Consider the following 22,399-nt stretch of genomic DNA (forward strand, 5'->3'; position numbering starts at 1 on the left):
TTTAATCCTTTAAAGACCAAAATTCTGGAGAAAAGAATTACAAAAATTATAGCTCCCAAGTGAGTCACTTGGCTAAACAAGAAGTTCCACGCCTCTTTCCACCTCTGATTTCTTAGACTCATTTAATCTGTCAGAAACTTAGCATGTACAACAGTTATTGGTTCAAAATATGTAAGATATCTTAAAAAATAGGACACCAATCTTGCAAAGTATCATTCTCAAAATAGTTTCTGAAGTGTGTTTTTAAAAAAGACATTTCCATTCTTTCAGGACAGCAGCTAGTCAGTGACATCACATATGATAGAACCCAAGGATCCCATAATCATAGGTTCATTTTCAAGCTCTCTTTTCTTTAAAAGCATCCCTTGGTCCAGTATAATTCTAGCAGGAACCTATGTAAGTAAATAAAAAACTCTGAAAGTCTTAGCATAGTGATGCCAAAAAAGCCCTTAGGGCAGAGATAACAAACCCACAGAATACAATTCAAATCTCAGGGGTGATAAATCACTGTTCCCTCCATATAAGAGGAATTTAGGCAGTCGACCTATCACTGAGTGGGACCATATCAAAAACTCAACATCAGTCAAGCAATGGCAGGAGACAAGCCAGTCTCAGCAAAAGGAACCCCATGTTTTTGGTCTTATGCCTAGACTCTACTTACCTCTGTCACCATGTCTACTCCATTCATGGGCCCATTGTACAAGTACTAAGGTGGCTGAGGACAAAGCCTATCAGATCTACATGAGTCATCTTGTTCACCTAGTCATAAAATGTCTCTGTTGATTGAGGTTTTAATGAGACAAGAAGAAGAAGAAGAAGAAGAAGAAGAAGAAGAAGAAGAAGAAGAAGAAGAAGAAGAAGAAGAAGAAGAAGAAGAAGAAGGAGAAAGAAGAAGAAGATCTGCACATGTGCCCACTCCTATCCATCCATCAATACATTTCTTCCTTCTCCAGAGCTCTTAGTCTTTGATCTTTCTTGCTCCTTCCAGACTTCTGTCCAACAAACCAATTTATCACTTCTCAAAATTTTGAGTATACCCTACCTCTAAGAACTTCTCTCATGATATTAAGGTGATATAAACATGTGTACTACTCACAGTTTAGACTGTTGAGAAATTCTACAACTACCCTTATGGCTACACATGCATGTAGCTATGGTTCGTTGGCAGTCCATTTTCAGCTTGCATCAATGTATTGAGCTGAACCATCTGTGAACCAGATACTGAAACAATATCTGCAGTTATTCCCCAGCTGTTGGGTTGGACAGCTTAGTCAAAATGGGTTTATAACCATTAGAAATCACTGCACAGTTTATTTGGCTGTATTTTGTTTGTGTCTGTTTGAGTACCCTCTCCCTCACCCCATAGGGTTCAGATGAGCGATGGAGGAAGTGACAGCTAACGATGCAATTCCTGCTGTGTTGCATTAGAACTGGCATTATATAGCAGAAATCAACTACTGTACAATTCTTGGGTTTAACCATCTGTATTTAGTTCAATGGAGTTTTAATTTAAATGAAGCTTTGCTAGTTTTAAGTGTTAAGCATTTTTGCATTAAAGTATTCATATAATATTTTGAAAAAAAAATCTAAGCTTTGGGAAAAGCTTTCCTACCCACAAAACGGTTACCTGTTCATAAAACTTGATTGTATCTCTGGACTAATTGCAATTGGGTTCTGAATAATTAATTTCCATGTCATGTTGGCTCAGTGCTGCTCTTGCTCAACTTTGTGACTTAGTAGATCTAATAAGACCCATCACTTGATGACTAGGACTGCTCATGTAGCCTTACTGTCCCATGGTTAGTCACTCAGTCTCTAGTAGAGCCCAATGCAAGTTTAGAAGCTACTTTTTGAAAGTTAGTTTTTTTTTTTTCAATTTAAATTCTATTAGCCAACATACAGTACATGATTATTTTCACTGTTGACAGTGATTCTCTGCTGCAGAAGACATTGCCTTCCTCCAGAACATGAAAGGTCTATTATGTCTATGGGGGGTCTAAATAGTCTATGTACCTTTTACTGAAAGATTCCAAGAGACCCCAAAGAATTGTATCTACTGGGTCATATAGTCTGAGCAGGAAAGAAACAGGAAAGATACAAAAACTTGATATGCAGACCTGTCCACTGCAGCTGCATGTGAGCTCAGAATATTGAATGGATATGGAATGAGTCATCAACAACCAGCATTTATCTATGTATGCATTGTGCTAGCATTTGTCTATGTGTGCACTGATTTATCATGCAAATGTTTTTTTACTCCTACATAAAATACAATTAAATAAAATATAAGTTGAATGAAATGTAGAAAATAAGGTAAAATAGCAGAAAGAAAAGCCAGGAATGAAATTTTGTGTATAAAATCGTGTAAAGTTTGCTGCACTGAAAAAACACACAGCATCATTTAATGCCAGAAATGAGGCAATCAGTAAAACAAACAAACAGAAACACCAAAATATTGGAAGTGTATCAAAGGGATTCAGGAGTCCTGCAACAGCATAAATAAAGTGGAATTGGAGTATAAAATGAAGTATAAAATAATAAATATCTAATATTAATATTGATATCCAATACATTTCCATATTAACAAAATTACTAAACAGAATATGCATAAGAAAAAAATTAAATATCCTGTGTAGATAATTCCAACTAATTTATGTAGATATTTAAGAATGGAAAGAAAAATTCTCCACATATTAGGTGTAAACTGGCATGGTGACCTCCTTCCAAAGTGTATAGTACAATACTTTGTTATAGGAAGTAGCAAGGAGGAGAGTAACTGTACAGTGGGGAAACTGAAAAACCACTACCTCATCCAGGTGATCAAGGTCAACATCAACAGTGACGAGCAATGTTGACTGTATGTACCCTTGATATGATGTAATGAGAATAGCAATTTACCTGAGTGTTCTTCTTCCCAAAACCTTTAATTATAACCAAATAATAAGAAAAAAAAAATAATAAGAAGAAAAAACATTAGATAAATGCCAGCTGAAGAATGTTCTAAACCATCTCACCAGTACTCAAAACTGTTCAGGTCATCAAAAAACCAGCAGAGTCTAAGAAGATGTCCCAGCCACAAAAAGCCTAAGAAGACATGACAATTAAATGCATTGTATTATCCTGAATGGACTCTTGGAATAGAAAAAGGATATTAGATAAAAACTAAGGAAATCTGAATTGAGAACAGATTTTAGTTAATAATGTATCAATACTAGTTCATTAATTGTGACAAATGTACCATCCTAATGTAAGCTGTCAATAATAGGGAAAGCAAGGAATGAAGTGTATGTAAATTCATTGTACTAGTTTCACAATTCTCTAAATCCAAATTATTCTAAAATAGGAGTGCATTAAAAATTAAGCATATTAGTACAAAGATTAAAAGGCACAATACTAGAATATATTATATAAGGTAATTAAAAATCCATTAAAGATAAGCTACTATTTCAGAATAATGAGGGATAAAACAAGATATTAAGAATGAATAAAGAAATAATTGACCTATGTAAAATATGAAGCAAAACTTGAAAATCAAAAGCTACAGGATAAAAATGAGAACATAAAAAAAGCTCTGGAGAAACAAAGATCTGTGTGGGAAGCTGAGAAAGGAGCTAAAGCTTAATGAGGTAAAGTCTACACTTAAGGAGAAACAGAAAACAGATGAAGGAGAGGCTGAGATGAATGGAGAGGGGAACAACATCTACGTAGAAACAAGCCACATTTTCCAGCGACATCAAATGTATATAAGAAGATCGCTGTGCATCACGGTCCTGGATAGGAAATCCATCCTGGCTAAGACCCTTAGCACAAAGGACTGTTTTTATACTTTTTCTCTCTGCCTCTTCCTTATGCTCAAGTCTTTAGAAATGAGCTAAGCTTTCTAAAGTCCTTTGCTTTTATATTTCAGATAAAGTCGAAGGGTAACAAGTGGTTGTGAGCAACTAAAGAAGCTATGCATTTGCTTGTGCCGTTAAAGTAACTTTTAAAAAAGAAAGGAAATAAAAAGAACTTTGAAAGGTGAAAATAAATGTTTAGATCTGGGGAGCAACTGGGTGGCTCAGTCAGTTAAACACCAGACTCTTGGTTTCAGCTCAGGTTGTGACCTCAGGATCATGAGATGGAGCCTGGCACTTAGCCCCAAGCTCAGCTCAGAGTCTGCTTGACACTTTCTCTCTCTCTCTCTCTCTTTCCCTCTACCTCCATCCCATTCTCTCTCTCTCTCTCTTTCTAAAATAAATAAAATCCTTTTTCAAAAAGTTTAGATTTGGCATTTCTTGAAAACAAGATTGTATGAAAAGTTAGGTGACTGTAATTTTCAATTACAGATGCTATATATGTACCATCTTGGAGATAATTAATTAGATACATCAAAGGTATATATATCTTTAGCTGAAATAATTATTATAACTGAATATGTATCAATCATACACATTTATGCATGGTCTTATTACAATTAAAAATATTCAGAGAGATATGTTCATCATTTTGAATAATCTGATTTAACTTTCAGAAATGTTTTTCTTTTGTCTTTACATTTCTCCTATACTATCTTCAACATGTTTTAATAAACTTATAGGAAGACACGTTTTTATAAAATAAGTACATCTTTTTCTGAGCTTACCATGAATACAATCCCTTTTCTCAGAAAATGCTTTCAAGTCAAAATACCCCCTGAGAGGCAGAGCTCTAAAAAAAAGGCAAATGGGAATCAGGGTATCTGCTATATATCTAAATACCTTAATAATTCATTAACTTACATCTGCCTGGGTGGCTCAGTTGGTTAAGTGTCTGACTCTTGATTTCATCTGGGGTTGTGATCTCAGGGTCATGAATCTGCCCCAAGTCAGGCTCCATACTGGGTGTGGAGCCTGCTTAGGATTCTCTCTATCCCTCTCCCTCTGCCCTTCGTCTCTTCATACATGTGCGCTCTCTCTCTCTCTCTCTCTCTCTTTCTCTCTCTCTCTCTCAAAAAAACATTTAAAATCCATTAACATAATTTTTTCATCCTTTTCATTATGTAATACAGCAGGTGTTTAGAGAACTAAATATTTTATGTAAATATGAAAATAATATTTTAAATAAATGTTTGAAATATTTGTTACAAAGGAGTTGTTTTACAGTGATTAACTGAATTTTTTAAAAGGAAATTATTCATCTGCATATTTCAAAAAGCATATTAATATTGTCATTGGATTAAATCAAATCGTTTTCACATATTCCACTTTTTATTAATATTGACTACTTTTTGCATTTGAAGTAGAACTTATGACTGAGAATGTGTGAGAAATAAATTAAGATTTGGAAAGAAGTATGTTAGACATTATTTTTACATATGAGAAATTTCCTTGTTATAGTTACATTAAAAATTTTACGATAGTTGACTATCAGAAATAATATGCAAAAACTTGTCTTGAAGGGAAGGTTTTTTGTTATTGAACATACTTAACTGTGGTTTTTTTACAAACATCTTACAATTTCTTTTACTATCACATACCTAGTGAATTTTTTTTCACTTTTAACTAGATTCTATTTTAATCTGATGGCAGACTAAAGACTGTGTTAAGGCACAAAGTTAAATTATTTTGGAGCTGTAAGAAAGACTCCAGTGTTAATATAATAAATTTCTCCTTGTACAGAAGAGAGTAAGTCCAAATCAACAAAGATAGCTATTAGCTAATCAGAATCAGGTATCTACGAGTAATTTAATTACATCAAAGGAGATAATGTATGTATATGTCACATGATGGATGAATATTCTAGTTCATAAGGTGTACATTCCACTGGAATTTTTAAATAACCACAAAGAAATTCTATTTGTAACGTATATTAGAACATATAATTATTGAAGAGACTGTCTTTCTTCCAATGGATAGTCTTTCCTACTTTATCGAATATTAGTTGACCATAAAGTTCAGGGTCCACTTCTGGGTTCTCTCTTCTGTTCCATTGATCTATGTGTCTGTTTTTGTGCCAGTACCACACTGTCTTGATGACCACAGCTTTGTAGTACAACCTGAAATCTGGCATTGTGATGCCCCTAGATATGGTTTTCTTTTTTAAAATTCCCCTGGCTTTTTTTTTTTTTTTTTTGGGGGGGGGGTGTCTATCCATTGGAAGAAAGACAGTCTCTTCAATAAATGGTGCTGGGAAAATTGGACATCCACATGCAGAAGAATGAAACTAGACGACTCTCTTTCACCATACACAAATATGAACTCAAAATGGATGAAAGATCTAAATGTGAGACAAGATTCCATCAAAATCCTACAGGAGAACACAGGCAACACCCCTTTTGAACTTGGCCACAGTAACATCTTGCAAGATACATCCACGAAGGCAAAAGAAACAAAAACAAAAATGAACTATTGGGACTTCATCAAGATAAGAAGCTTTTGCACAGCAAAGGATATAGTCAACACAACTAAAAGACAACCTACAGAATGGGAAAAGATATTTGCAAATGATGTATCAGATAAAGGGCTAGTTTCCAAGATCTATAAAGAACTTCTTAAACTCAACAGCAAAGAAACAAACAATCCAATCATGAAATGGGCAAAAGACATGAACAGAAATCTCACAGAGGAAGACATAGACATGGCCAACAGGCACATGAGACAATGCTCTGCATCACTTGCCATCAGGGAAATACAAATCAAAACCACAATGAGATCCCACCTCACACCAGTGAGAATGGGGAAAATTAACAAGGCAGGAAACCACAAATGTTGGAGAGGATGCGGAGAAAAGGGAACCTTCTTACACTGTTGGTGGGAATGTGACCTGGTGCAGCCACTCTGGAAAACTGTGTGGAGGTTCCTCAAAGAGTTAAAAATAGACCTGCCCTACGACCCAGCAGTTGCACTGCTGGGGATTTACCCCAAAGATTCAGATGCAATGAAACGCCGGGACACCTGCACCCCGATGTTTATAGCAGCAATGTCCACAATAGCCAAACTGTGGAAGGAGCCTGGGTGTCCATCGAAAGATGAATGGATAAAGAAGATGTGGTTTATGTATACAATGGAATATTCCTCAGCCATTAGAAACGACAAATACCCACCATTTGCTTCAACGTGGATGGAACTGGAGGGTATTATGCTGAGTGAAGTAAGTCATTCGGAAAAGGACAAACATTATATGTTCTCATTCATTTGGGGAATATAAATAATAGTGAAAGGGAATAACGGGGAAAGGAGAAAAAATAAGTGGGAAATATCAGAAAGGGAGACAGAACATAAAGACTCCTAACTCTGGGAAACGAACTAGGAGTGGTGGAAGGGGAGGAGGGCGGGGGGTGGGGGTGAATGGGTGACAGACACTGAGGGGGGCACTTGATGGGATGAGCACTGGGTGTTATTCTGTATGTTGGAAATTGAACACCAATAAAAAATAAATTTATTTAAGAAAGAAAGAAAGAAAGAAAGAAAGAAAGAAAGAAAGAAAGAAAGAAGAAGAAAGAAAGAAAGAAAGAAGAAAGAAAGAAAGAAAGAAAGAAGAAAGAAAGAAAGAAAGAAAGAAGAAAGAAGAAAGAAAGAAAATATAATTATGTTGCTTGATGGTTTTCTAATACATCACATAAAAAGGAAAGACTATCGCCTGCTTATCTCAATATTTGGCAGCATATCCTAGGTCCCTCAAGCAAAAAAGAGTAACAATTTTCCTGACCACATTCTTTTATACAAAGATTTACAACATTAAGCACATACATATACAGACATGTGCAAGTACATACGATGTATATAAACTACATTAATATTTTAAAGTATAGTTTTTATATAAATAGATATGAAAGATGCATAGAAATAGCAAATGGAAATATATGGATGAAAATAGTTAAATGTTGAATGAAACAAAAGGTGTGGTTTTAAGCTCCTTTTCCTTTTTTCCCCTTAAACTCATCTATATTTTCTAATTTTTCTAGGATAAACTGCTTGCCCAGTGAAACTTTCTAACAATAAAAATTATTTTACAATGAAGCTGTATTTCTAAGCATAAATATTTCTTCATGAAAGCAAAGCCAAGTCGTATATTTTTCAAAAACAAAGTGGGGTAATGACTAATGATATATTTTAAATATATGTTTCAGCATAATAGAAAAAATAGTAAAGGATCATTTATAAATATCTAGGCTTCAATTCTTAGTGTGTTTAGTTTGTCAAACTCTAAAAGTAAAGTATCAAAGCATAATTCATTCCAAAGTGCTTTTTAAAAGATTTTTTTTATTTGAGAGAGAGAGAGAGTATGAGCAAGGGGGGAGAATTAGAGGGAGAAGCAGACTCCCCACTGAGTAGGAAGGCCAATGTAAGGGTAGATCCCAGGACCCCGAGAACATGATCTGAGCTGAAGGCAGATACTCAACCAACTGAGCCACCCAGGCACCCCCCCAAAAGCTTTTTAAAAATTGCGACATATTTTTTAATATATATATATATATATATATATATATATATATATATATATTTAATTCCAGTGTAGATAACATGCAGTATAATATTAGTTTCAAGTGTACAATATAATGATTCAGCACTTCCACACAACACCCGGTGCTCATCACAACAGGTTGCTCATCACCCATCACCTGCTTCACCCATCCCTCCACCCACCACCTCTGTTTTTTAATGTTTTTCTATAATTTTTTTACCAGCAGTTAGATACTTGAAAATTGGAGTGGATTAAAATAAACAAAAAACTATTTCCCAAATGAAAACAACTTATCACATGTTATAATTTCTGTTTATTTAGAACCTTTCCACCTCCAGATGCTTTTTAAGATCAGTTCATAAAATTCCTTGAACAAGAAAACATTTCATCATGTGGAAATAAATAGTAAGTTACATTTTTCTTATTTGGATTCTGTACTTTTTTAGTTTTATTCCAAAAGAATCATTGCCTACCAAGAAAGTGACCCGAATTGGGATTTAGAGGAAAAATAAACACAATTAGAGAAAATAAGAAACAATATCAACAACACTAAAAACTGTAACAAAAAGACAGTGGAGAAATAAAGGAGTGAAAAAAAAATAAAGAGGACTTCATATGAGTGTTAAAAGTAAGTAAAATAGTACCTACTCACAGGACATGGAAGGCATAAATTCTATGATAATGATACAGGAGAGCTTGGTTCTTGTCTCACGGAGTCGAAGAATTAACCTCGAGGACACAGGAGAGTGAGTAAAGTGATAGAAGTTTATTAAGGAAAGATACAGAGAAAGCTCTCAGGAGTGAGAGGGGTCCCAACACGACATGCTGCCACTGAGGCCTTGTAGGGTTGGCCTTGTAGGGTTGGCCTTCTATTGGAAGGCAACCAGGGAACCTACATCCTTTTAACATTATCTACTGATACCACCATTGAGTAAGGCTTAGTGATAACACCTTTAATGGCTTACTTCCCTTTTTAGAGTCTGGTGATTTTTGTTGGCTACAAGTAGCTGTTATCACAAGACACCCTCCCTGCCCACACCTAGGGCAGGGTGGTCTGGCTTGTTCCCTCATCTCTGGTTTCCTTACCCCTCAGCGTTTTTGGGGATTTTTGTGAGCCTGCTTCCATGGCCCCCTACCTAGCCCTGCCTGGCCCCATTTATCCCTAACTCAATAAGTCACGTAAAAATGGCTATTTACCACTTTTATGCCTCAAATGCCTGTTCCAGTAAGCTTCTCATTTGTCATGGTGTCAAAATTAAAAGAAAAAAATTCAATCATAATTTTTGGTTTTATTCCATTTGACTTTCCTTTAGTTATTGAGCCGGTCTGAGCCATATTTTCCTTAAGCCACATTTCCTTTATATTCCTTTATATATATATATATACAGAGAGAGAGAGAGAGAGTCCATTCTGAAGGCTTGTCATAAGAATCACTTTAGCTTATTACCGGAGCCCACTGAGAGCAAGTAATCCGTCCTATTTGCCTATCTGTTCCTAGTACCTACCCTGGAGCTTGTGCATGGTACATAATTGATAAATACCCATCCCTTTCTATATAAATAAAGTCTTTCTAAGCAGATCCTTGATTTTTAGGCATATCAAAGTGAAAATATTTTAGACTCATATAGGCAGGAGTTTGAATTCCAGCTATCCACTTTCAAGTTACATAACATTAAGCGCATAATTTGATCCTCATTTTCATCATTTATCGGATGAAAATTTAAAAAGAAGAAACAGCAAAACAGAGACAAAAGATCTTTCTACTTTACAGCATTATCGGAAATATGAATAATGTTGATTGTAAGGCTGGCTTTCCTTTTTCACTTGATCAAGTCAGATTTTGCTGTGCAGACTTTCGAATCTGATTACTATTCTCACCAGTTTCCAGAGGAAAAGCAGCCCATTCCCTCCCCTGGCCGGCCACAGAAGGTGCTTTGCTTAAAATAAGTGAATAGAGCTAACACAATTCATACCACTCTATGTCCTCTCCTGGCTTATGAAACAAGCTGTAGACTCAAAGTCAGAAAAAGCAAAGCCTGTTGTTTAAGGAAAAGTAAAACAGCAACAAAACTGTCCATTTCCTCCTACGGGAGCTATATTATGGGCTGTAGCTGTACTCTCCAACTAAAATTAGTCTTGGTATAGCTCTTTGCACCTCAACAAAAATGGCTTTTTTCCTTCTTCTCTCTAAATTCCTTGATGTGGAACAGGAGTTTGTAAGTTGAATTTCTTGTCTCTGGTTTCTCCATTGCTTATGACAAATCTGCATCAGTCTTTCAAACAACCTTGCCAAAATGTACTGGAAAACAGGGACTCATTGAGAGTTACTTGGCAATTTTAGTTTAATCAAATCCAAGTCTCCTAACACTTCCCTTCTCATTGGAGCAAGTCTATCCTGCTAGGAACAAATAGAACCCGGTGTTCAGCCTTGTGAGTGACACACATTTAGTAACCTTGCAATGGGTGACTGGCTATTTGTGAGGGACCAAATGATATATTTATAAGCAGATTTTCTTTTCCTTTTAATTTCATAGTTTTTCTGCTTTTGCATATTTGATCAGAAAGGGAAGACACATGCCTCTCCTAATATCCCCGCCTGGGAATAAAGTAGAATGGGGAGGAGGAATGCTGAGTGGTTCTGCAATCCAGTGAAGAGAGAAAACAAAGACAATGTGATAAAGAAAAAGAGGCCTTGTGCTGACTGAATGCCCTAACCTGAGGGCTTTGCAATTGCTTAGTCCATTATCTACATCCCCAGGATCAAATGTGAGATATTTAGAGATATTTATCAAAGAAAGGAGGAAATAAAGCCACAAAACAAGGTGAATTAATGCAGGGAAACCATTATGTTAAATGCATTCTCAGTATAGGAGAGCAAATTCAAATAAATGGGTAAAATACATGTATATATAAGAAAATATGATTTTATAAAATTTCAGAATAAGCGTGTTAGCAAAAGCATGTTGGCCGGCAGGATGTTTCCACTCTTATCATCATGACCACATTATGGCCGTAAAGTGAAACAAAAATAGGACTTATTATTAACATGTCCTTCTAGCAATGAATTCTATGGTATCATCTTTTTTAGTGGCAATCTTTCTTATTCTCTAGATGAGATGAATATTCATGCTTGTCTCCTGTGTTCCAGATAAAAGGAAATGATAGCACATTCCCTACTAAGTGAAAAAGTTAGCTCTGCACTTAACTGGCTTTCAACTGCAAACTACACAGAAAATATTGATGCAGATAACATAACAGGCTTTCATAAGAAACACGCAGATTTCATAGGTAAGAAAGAAATTAAGATTAATGATGCAATAATGGCTGCTTTAGTGTGTAGAAGATAGTTCCCTGTGGGCATTGTCTTTCTCATTTTTATACTTTATATATGGCCTTATTTTGAGAATAACTCTTACTTACCATAGAATCATTTTCGACACGAGCTGTTATTGTCATCTACAGATCACTGGTAGCCTATCACCATGTGTTTCTTTTTTACACAAATAAATGAACCTAACATGTGTATGATTCCACTTTATTCTCTGGTTTAGTCTTAAATCAAGAGAAGTAAATGCAAATGTACTCAAAGAAAAAAAATACTAGATATATAGGCTTTTAAAATTCTACTCGACCTCAGGTTTAAAATGGAGGAACAGTCAATTCTACAATTCTAGATAAGACTATGGAAAAACAATCATTTAAGAAACAATGGTTTTCCTAGCATTCAGCTATATAATTATGGCCTGGTCATTCTTAGACGCATTGTTGACGTTGTTTTGCTTTTAAAAAATTGAAACAAGGCAGGTGAAATGTCCTAAATGGTTGTGTGCTGGAGGTAGGAAAGAGATTGGAGGAGAGAGTGATTCTCAACAAAAATGTCAAAACTGAGAATATTTGCAAGGTGGAGATTTTGCCCAACTATGAATCAATTTCACTTCTTTATGCCGTTTGGGTTTCCTAAATGAATGGATTCTCAAAAATTCATGGCAATGGTATCATGTTTTTGTAAACTGGCTAAAATTACAGATGTGTATATAAATCCGATACTGGTTTCACGATTTTTTTTTTCCTTAAAGCTTGAGATGTCTGCAGTACATTTGAATGAATCATTTCAAAACTAACTAGCATTTTATATATATATATATATATATATATATATATATATATGTATCTTGAGTACAGGATTCAAAGTGATGACTCTTCTTACTTTAAAATACTAAAGAAGAGAGTCCTTAAATTTATGAGTGGTAGGATGATACTGCTTTTCTTAGGATAGTGCACTAAAAAAGTGAACATGCATTTCTATTGCTTTATTATTGTGCAGTGGCAGTATGTTTGGAAAGCAAGAAGAGACCACAAATGGCCACCATTTCCTTCCTCAGCCCCCTAAATATTTATTTACCTATAATTATATAGTGTGTGTGTGTGTGTGTGTGTGTATAAAATTATCTTGTTGATTTACACCATACCATGCCTTCCACTCTCTTTTACAGGTATAGAGGGTAATGGATGTTCATGTGCAGATAGTCTTCCTTTCTTTCCACTTTGGGAAAATCCTCTAACCCTTGTGTGTGTGCACGTGCACGTATGTATGTGTGTCTCTCTGTGTGTGCCTATGCATTTGTATTTTGTTAGATTATGTTTAGAAATTAGAGAAACGATCAAGTACATGTCTTCTACAAAAATATTGCCATTCATGTTATTTTCTCTCAGTTCATAATCCAAATCGATTACTAAAGTTTGAGAACAATCTAATCACTGCTGTACATCTAAACTGTTACTCCACCATTTCTCCCTTTACTCCCCAGAGTAACTTTTCCCCTTCCAAGGCTAATGTCTCTCCTCAACATTTCATGAAAACCTCTGCATATTTCTTCTTTTGTACATTTTCTACTCTGATTACTACCTAATTCACTTGGTCTTTCTTTCCTTGGAGATCTCAAACAAGTCTAACTTTTTTAACCATTCTATTGATAAGTCCAGGATTAATCCCTGATTTCCCATTAGTCATTTATTTGACATGTTACTCATACTGTTTTGCATTTTTCTCTTTCTTTTTGTGAACATGTCTTGTTTCCATCAAATTTGTTCACATATGTGTTAGGGGTGGACAACATTCTTCAACAAGTAAACTATAGGGCAGCGCGGGTGGCTCAGCGCCGCCTTCAGCCCAGGGCCTGATCCTAGAGATCTGGGATCAAGTCCCACATCAGGCTCCCTGCATGGAGCTTGCTTCTCCCTCTCCCTGTGTCTCTGCCTCTCTCTCTGTGTCTCTCATGAATAAATAAATAAAATCCTTTAACCACCCCACCCCCCCCAAAAAAACAAACAAACAGTAAACTACTGAGCCAAAAGATGCTCGGATTTAAGCCTGGCTCTACTGCTTATTAGTTGAGATAGATAGCAATTAAATTATCTTAGCTTCAGTTTTCCCATGGGAAAAATGCAAATGATGAAACCCACCTCAGGACATTATGATGAGAATAAAATAACTCATGTAAATAGCATGGTCCATCTGTGGCTCTGGAACAGTGAGATTTGGCTCTAGTGATTTGGCTCTAGTGATTTGGCTCTTCCCTATAGGTCAACAATTGGTTGGAGTTACCATATTTAAACGGGTACATCTCTTGGTTTGCTACCTCCCTTACCTCATTCCTTTCTTCTCTTTTCTGCTCCTGCCTGGTCCTTGTAGGTATTTCAATTTATAATCCTTGGACCACACCCTCTCTTCTCTTACTGTTTACCTCTCCAAAGATTACCCTCTCCCAAACACCAGCACATCACATACACTCTAGTATATATTGGAGTTTCCTCATTAACCTGTAGATAAATCCAAGCAAAACTCTAACTTTTAAAATGTTTTGCTATTTTATTAAATGAAGTTTTAAGGTGGATAATTTGTGTTTCAAATTGCAGCAACTTAAACATTGTTTTGAGTCTTGATGACAAGACTTTATCTTTTGATAAAGATAAGTAAATTATCAAATCAGGAAGGTTTTACTGAATACTATGATGCTGTAACCTACTAGAGATGACTCTGTGAGGCAGATTATCCTGCTGGGCTGTTAAAATAAATCGTTTTAAGAAAACAAAGCTATCAAAACTTCTTTTCACATTTAAATTCATGAAGAAGGAATTTAAAACTATCACTGGTTGTTAAGAGAAACTTCAATTGGGTAACTTGCCTCAGTGAACCCAAAAGTCCAAATCATTTCCTCTGGAAAGAATTACTTTAACCTAGTAAATATGGTATTCTTATACTAAAAAGTTGAGTATTAGAAGTATAACTGTGATCCCATTTTTGCTCCAAGAAATAGATTTACTTGGGATGTCTGGGTGGCTCAGTGGGTTAAGCAGCCGGCTCTTGGTTTTCGTTCAGGTTCATCTTGCGGTTGTGGGGTCAAGCCCCACATGGGGCTCTGTATTCAGTGTGAATCTGCTTCAGATTCCTTCTCCCTCTCCCTAGGCCCCTCCCACATACACTCTCTCTCTAAAATGAATAGATAAAATCTTTAAAAATAAAAAAGAGAGAAAGATTTCCTTATTTGATTTTGATTTTCAAGCATATTTAAAAGGACCAAAATATTTAAAACTAACCATAAAATCATTTCAGGACAATTAAAGTTCTATCCACCTGGATACAGCTGAACATATTTTTCTTTAGAAAAGCAGAAGAGTGGAGTGCCTGGGTAGCTCACTTGGTTAAGTGTCTGCCTTTGGGTTTGGACATGATCCTGGGGGCCTAAGATCAAGCCCTGCATCAGGCTCCCTGCTCAGCAGAGACTCTGCTTCTCCCTCTGCCTGCTGAGAAATTGTCTGGGTTTGAAATCTGGATCCTCTATTTACAAACTGTGTAGTTACTTAACCTCTCTGTGTTTTACTCCTCATATCTGTAAAAGAAGGATAAAAATAGTACCAAACTCCTTGGACATAGGATTTGAAGTATAATACATGCAAAACACTGATAAGTAATAAATAATTGTTAACTGGCACTATTTTTCTTCAAAAGGATTTAATAAATTTAGACTGAGACCAAATGCTATCGTAGTTATAGATGTTGTCCATAAAATCTCTGTGCAGTTTGAATTTTTAATAACTTTATTTCTGTGTAGTATGGAGCAATGAACAAAATGCAACAGAGGAGGAATCTACTCAAAATGTAAATAAAATTGTTAATGATTTATCTGTTCTAACTATGTTTATTTTCCAGAGAACACACTTACTTTATGATAAATAGCTATATTAAAATGTATCCAAAATTGTAATGAATAGTTTGAAGTCTAAATATCTGCAATTAAACATTGAGTAAAAGTTTCTATTCATCCAAATGCAGAAGGCTGGCAATGGCTTCAATTCAGGTTATAGAGCTGGGGAGGAGAAAAGTAAATAAATTTGCATTATGCAAGTTATTCCCTCCTCTTACAGAAATAAATTGAGGAATCTGTGGGCATACTTACTATATAACAAAGATACTACATAATATAATCAATATCAATGTGTTTGCAATAAAACAGTTCTTTATAAGAATTTGAATACGAGTTTTTGATAAACTTCTTAACAATTATTTTATTTACTATTTCATGTAAGGTTATATTACAATTTATATATGTTGCATGATTTCAAGACCCTGAAGGTATAGGTAAAGGGTAGATAATTTATTTTGTTGATATGATTCTTCCTTGTACTCTATTATATGTTGGTATTATATGAGTATTTAACTGTCACGATAGCAACTATATTTATAGATAATCAAAGCCTGGACATTATTAATAAAATAAAGATATTCACAAGGACACTCTTTTAGCAAACCAAACTACTGCTCATTGGTTATTTCCTCACTAAAGATTGCCACAAATAAATTCCAACTAGCCATTAATGATCTAGCAGGATAGGGGAGACCAAAAAACTACATTGTATTTTACAGAAAAAGATAGGACAATTATTCATGATCAAGTAGGATTTTCTAGGGAATGAACTCATCTCACCAGTACATAAAAGCAATCCATTCAACTATAACACAATAAATTGCCTAAACCCCATTAAAATCTTGGAACTTGTTATCCTCTCCAGAAAATGACAGACACACTTCAGAGAAAATTGGAAACTGAAAATAAGTAATCAGGGATTTTTTTTTTTCTCAAAATATGGGTTAATTATTTCATCTGGTCAAAAAGGTGTGTGTATTTTTGTGTGATGCATGTGTGTGTGAGTGTGTGTGTGTGTGTGTGTGTATACAATAAGCCAGACACAATTCTAGATGTTGGAAATACAACAAGGAATTGGATACAATTCCCAGGCTCAAGGCACATACACTGGATGAGGCAAGTAAATCAAGCTGAGATTGGTGTGATAATTGCTGGATGACTGATTTAGGAAAGGTCACTGTGGAGTGCCATGGAAGGGAAACAAATTGGCCTCAGGGTTTCAGAAAATAGGCCTTGGAGTCAGGTAAACGTTGAAGAGAGCCATATATATATATATATATATATATATATATATAATTTTTATATTATTATGTATATCATTAGACATATAATTGACTTAGAGTGCATAGATAGAAGGTTTCCCACCAGGTTTCTGGTGAGGACAAGGATAATAGTGACGGAAATAAGAAACACCAGTGTTAGACGTGTGTACGAAAGTTCTATCTGCCGTAACCAAAGAGTAATAAAGCTAGATCGGCATTAAGTGAACAAAGAGGCTTTCCACAGTGATGATACCCCTTTCTGTATGTCATATAGTACCTGCTTTGGGCCTCTGTTTATGCTGTCAAATAACACATATCTTTAAGGTAGGCGTTCTCCAACCCTAAGAAATGCAGATTCTCCAAGATAGAAAGTATACTTCTAAGAACATGGCGGAGCACTGCAAAGAGCTCTGAAACATTTGTCCAAAAACTTCAATTCTAATCAGGATTCTAATATGATTAATTGGATGAGTTATAGCAAGTTAGGTAATTGCTATGTGGCTCATTTGACTCATCTAAAAGCATAAGAATTGAGTTTGATGGTACTTAGTACCTCAACCAAGTCTAACATTCTTTGATAACATATACATTTTTGATGAACTCATGAAAGTAGGCATCTTTCCTATTGGAAAAGTTCCTAAGTTATTGCTCATCTATTAAGCTGTTTTTCATTCTTTATATTCAATTTGGACCAACACATGCCTGATAGAATTCAAAGGAACAGGACTGAACCATATGTGAATTTTAATATCACCTTCTTCTACAGCTCTTTCATTTGTGTTCAATGAGTTTTGCTTAGAGTTATTATGGGGAAATTATGAAATATAGATTAATGGTTGCATTTTTATGCTTTTGATGTGTTGTTTAATGAGGTATGTGCCGTTTTATATCTTACATCAAAGAGACATCTGTTAGAAACCTTCTTATCATACACATCAAGTGACTTTTGCACTAATAAGCATAATCATCTGAATAATGGAATACGGTATCTCTTTTTTTTTTACACCGATGAACTTACCTTATATATTTAGTTTCCATTTTGAAACTTTGGAATTAAAATTTCACTTATTATTGGACATAGCTTTCCTGCAATAAACTTAAATGCTATGTAAGATTAGAGGAACAATCAAAAGATACAAACATATAGTAGTCCTCAAGGCCACAGAATATAGTCAGGGAATTGCCATAATGGTGTGGCCTGCATCATTAGTGGTTTCTGCAGAAGTTATCGATCACTTTGGATTTTTCCTGTGCATTTCCAGTCACAGAAAAATCATTAATTTGATGAAATAGTCATCATATTCTAAAGTTAAAACGAGACATCAGTTCAAGTTAAATAATAGTTCAAACAAAATCACCATATTGATGATAAGATTCCTTGCACCACCTGCTCTCACAGCATCTTTCCACCAAGGCCTGCATGGTTTAAAATCAAATTGCCCTTTCAGTGAAATATGAAGTGTGTCAATATTTTCTGCATTGCTAAAGTAAATCAGCAAGATGTAAGATGTTTTTGTAAGACATAATACCATAGAATAAACTATAAAATCAAAGAAATCAGACCACTACTATGCAATCTACCATCCTGGGGTTATGTTTTTCTGGTTTTGTTTTTGTTTTTTGTTTTTTTTTTCTGTGTGTGTGTTTTTTTTTTTTTTTTTTTGCATGTAAACATAAAGATTTTACACAAGCCCATAAGAAACAGACAAGGGCTCTGGTGGGCAAATTCCTGATATCCCTTAGTAAGCAAGATGGAATGTAGTTACTAACCAATTAATTATAATATATTAAGGCTGAAATACCAAGTATTCAATAATTTCTCAGGGCAGATGAATAAACTATTACTAGCATGGCAATTACAGACAGCTCCCAACTTAATGATTTTTTGAGTCTATGATGGTGTGAAGGCAGTACGCATTCAGTGGAAATCATACTTGGAATTTTCATCTTTTCCTGCACTCGTGAGATGCAGTATGACATTCTTGTTAAATTGCATAATGGTGGCCACACAATCACAAAGGCAAACAACTAACATACTTAAAACTATTCTGTACCCATATACCTATTTTGTTTTCACTTTCAATACAGTATTCAAGAAATCACATGAGATACTTGGCACTTTTGAGGCACTTGTGCGGCTCAGTCAATTAAGCATCCAACTCCTGGTTTCAGCTCAGTCATGAGATCTAGCCCCAAGTTGGGATCCAAGCTCAGCTCAGAGTCCGCTTGAGATTATCCTTCTCTCCCTTTCTCCTGCCCCACCCTCTCTTCCTCTCTCTCATTAAATAAATAAAATATTTTTTTTAAAAAAAGGATATTTAACACTTTTTACACTTTCTGAAAACTTATGCTAGATGATTTTGTCCAACTCTGTAGGCTACTGCAAGTGTTCTGAGCACATTTAAGGTGGGTTTGGCTAAGCCATGACATTCAGTAGGTTTAGGTGTATTAAATGCATTTTTGACTTACTGTATTTTCACTTTATGATGGGTTTATCATGATGTAACTCCATAGTAAGTCCAGGAAGATCTGGATTGCATTATGGCTGTCGTTCCCATATGTAAAATTCCAAGTAAAAGTATTTAGTGAGTTTTTCACCTAAAAGAGAGTAAAACATAAAACTTGTTTTAGTATTGAAATAAACAGCTCTATTTAAACAATGAAAAACACAAACACTGTCCTTTAAAAAGCTTAATTTTATATATATTACAAAATTGATGCATTAATAGCTGTTTTAAAACTAGACTATACAACAAATTAATGGAAATATTATATTGGATAGAAGAAGCTTTCCCAGAAAATGAAATCAGAGCTATTAAGGTGCTATTAAGAACAAACAACAGGGCAGCTCTGGTGGCTGAACGGTTTAGCGCCAGCTTCAGCCCAGGGCCTGATCCTAGAGACCAGGGATCGAGTCCCACGTTGGGTTCCCTGCATGGAGCCTGCTTCTCCCTCTGCCTGTGTCTCTGCCTCTCTCTCTCTCTCTCTCTGTCTGTCTGTCTTTCATGATTAAATAAATAAAAATTAAAAAAAAAAGAACAAACAACAACAACAACTACACATACAACAGCAGTGCTCCATCAAACTTAGGATCAAGTTTCAAGTTTCTGGCCTTCTCTTAGGTTATTTTCTGAGCTCACTCAAACCAAGCCTTCTGGGCTTCATTTTCCTTGTCTTTAAAATGAAAGAAATTCAGTTTAAGGAACCTAAGGTCACAATAAAATAATACATATTTCATTCTTTAACAATATATTTCAGTTTATTCACAATTTTAATTTTTAAAATATTATTTTTTTAAGAATTAATCATTTATTTTATTTTTGCAGGAAAGAGAGAATGCACCCACTCCAGGGTGGGGAAGGGCAGAGGGAGAGGAAGAGAGAGTCCCAAGAAGACTCCCCAGGGAGGGCAGAGCCTGACACAGGGCTTGATCCTATGACCCCAAGATCATGACCTGAGCCAAAACCAAGAGTTAGACACTTAACTGACTGTGCTACCCTGGCACCCCTATTCACAGCAACTTTAAAGATATAGCTTCAAAGCTATTGTTGTAATAGAGAATAGCTCCTGTTTTTCTCCATTTTTAAAATCCTGCAAAGCCTGCTCTGGATCAGTCACTCTTCTAGATAAAAACTACCTAATGTGGGGCAGCCCAGGTGGCTCAGCAGTTTAGCGCTGCCTTCAGCCCAAGGTGTGGTCCTGGAGACCCAGGATCGAATCCCACGTCGGGCTCCTGGCATGGAGCCTGCTTCTCCCTCTGCCTGTGTCTCTGCCTCTCTCTCTCTCTCTCTCTCTCTCTCTCTCATGAATAAGTAAATTAAATCTTAAAAAAAAAAAACCTACATAATGTAAATATCATATTGTTTTAAATTCTAACTAAGCAAATATATCCCTCACCATTAATCCATATGTGTTGATTAGTTATGAGACAGTTCTATCAACTGTCTGTAGCATGCTACATTACTGTAACTGTGTTGATCTTTTTCTGTATCTCAGCATTTCAGATAAATTACTAAGTCTCAGTTGACATTTGAATTAAAATTTCTCTGTCTCATTCCTACAATTTTTGGAAAAGGCTTTGAGAATCCAGGGCATAACCATTTAATCTTACTTCTGTTTGACCTTGGTTACCTCAGCTCAGAACAATATACAACATGTCATCCATCTCAATTCCTAAACTTTATGCCCTTTATCTCATTTCGTATGTAATAAATTGCCTTTTATATGTATAGCTCTGAAAAATGACTTGAGAAGAAGAGAAAGATTAGGTTTTAAGACTAAGAATGGGGGCAAAAAATCCACTTTTAAGCAAAAAGTAAATGTCCTCCTAAATGTAAGGGAGTATGCTGAAGATGCTTTTGCTAAAGCAGAAGGTAGAAAGACTATGAGGAAAAATTTTCAGAACTTTTTTAAATGGAAAATTATAATTGAAAGAGCTCACTGGGTATCAGATAATATCTGTGGGTTGTTTCATTAAGGAAGATGATTTCCCAAATATGTGTGTATATATGTATATATGACTGTGTGTATATATATTCTCATATTTTACAGCAATTCTGTTTTCGATGTTGAGTAAAACACTCATTTTTAAAATTATCTGTGACCTTGCAATCCTCATAAAGTATTCTTAAAAATAATCAAATGAATCAGAAGTTTCCAGATTTAATTATAAAAAATTCATGGGCAGAGTGACAACTTTTAAAGTGTATTACAAGTATGCAATCAAAACAACTGATAACAGGAAAGTTTATAGGAAAAAGAACTGAGTTCATCAATAAAAAAAAAATATAAGGAGGAAAAGGTAACCAACAGGTTAAAAGAGAATTAAAGGAGAAATCAGCTAAATTTGATATGTGAATTTTATTTGGATTGTGATTCATATAAACCAACTACAATTCTCCTCCCCCATAAAGAAAATTCATTGAAAATTCACCGAATATTTAAAATACGGAGGAATTATTGTTTCTTTAGGGAAAAAATATGATAAGCCTGATATGTTTCACTGGTCACTAATTCAAGATGTGTCACCTAAGTATTAGTATATTGTCTAATAAGTAGTTACACAGCAAACTTTTGTTGAATGTTATTTTATTTTATTCATTAATATTTAAATATGTAGAGTAAAAGTAAATAGTGCAAAGTCATAAATTGCAAGTACATAAAAATCTTAAAAATCATATGCTGTCTGAGAGTCATTACAAAGAGTTCAGGACACATTAATTTATTTAAATTTGTATGCTACATCAAAATAGTTTAATTTCTCTCTCAGACCTTGTTCTTTATGGTGAAGGTCAAAGGTTTAAATTTACATGCTCATATCTCTTTTTGAATTCCAACATAGTCCTAATTGAAATTTGACATATATGCCTATTAGTTGAAATTATTCCTTTTCCATGCTTCATTAACAATGCACTTTACTATACTACAACGATAATGCTTATAATAAAAGTCTCCTATGCAATGTGGATTACATTGAAACATGATTGATTATCTCGAATGTAACATGGAATT

The 22,399-nt window shown here is 35.0% G+C and overlaps 1 long non-coding RNA gene across 7 annotated transcripts in view; it reads left to right on the top strand.

The window, feature by feature from the left end:
• LOC112656699 (uncharacterized) overlaps nt 1–19,180 on the top strand; it is a 50,716-nt gene extending 31,536 nt beyond the window's left edge. For 3 of the 7 annotated variants that reach the window (XR_007408869.1, XR_007408870.1, XR_007408875.1), the window contains 3 exons: nt 8,743–8,826; nt 11,570–11,709; nt 18,977–19,179. This is a non-coding gene — a long non-coding RNA (uncharacterized LOC112656699). Of the gene's footprint in view, nt 1–8,742; nt 8,827–10,955; nt 11,244–11,532; nt 11,710–18,976 lie in introns of all 7 variants that reach the window. The other 4 variants (XR_007408871.1, XR_007408874.1, XR_007408872.1 and 1 more) reach the window with 3 other exon arrangements.
• The last annotated feature ends 3,219 nt before the right edge of the window (nt 19,181–22,399 follow it).

The sequence above is a fragment of the Canis lupus genome, chromosome 37 (genome assembly GCF_003254725.2).
Source record: "Canis lupus dingo isolate Sandy chromosome 37, ASM325472v2, whole genome shotgun sequence".
Classification (NCBI taxonomy): domain Eukaryota; kingdom Metazoa; phylum Chordata; class Mammalia; order Carnivora; family Canidae; genus Canis; species Canis lupus.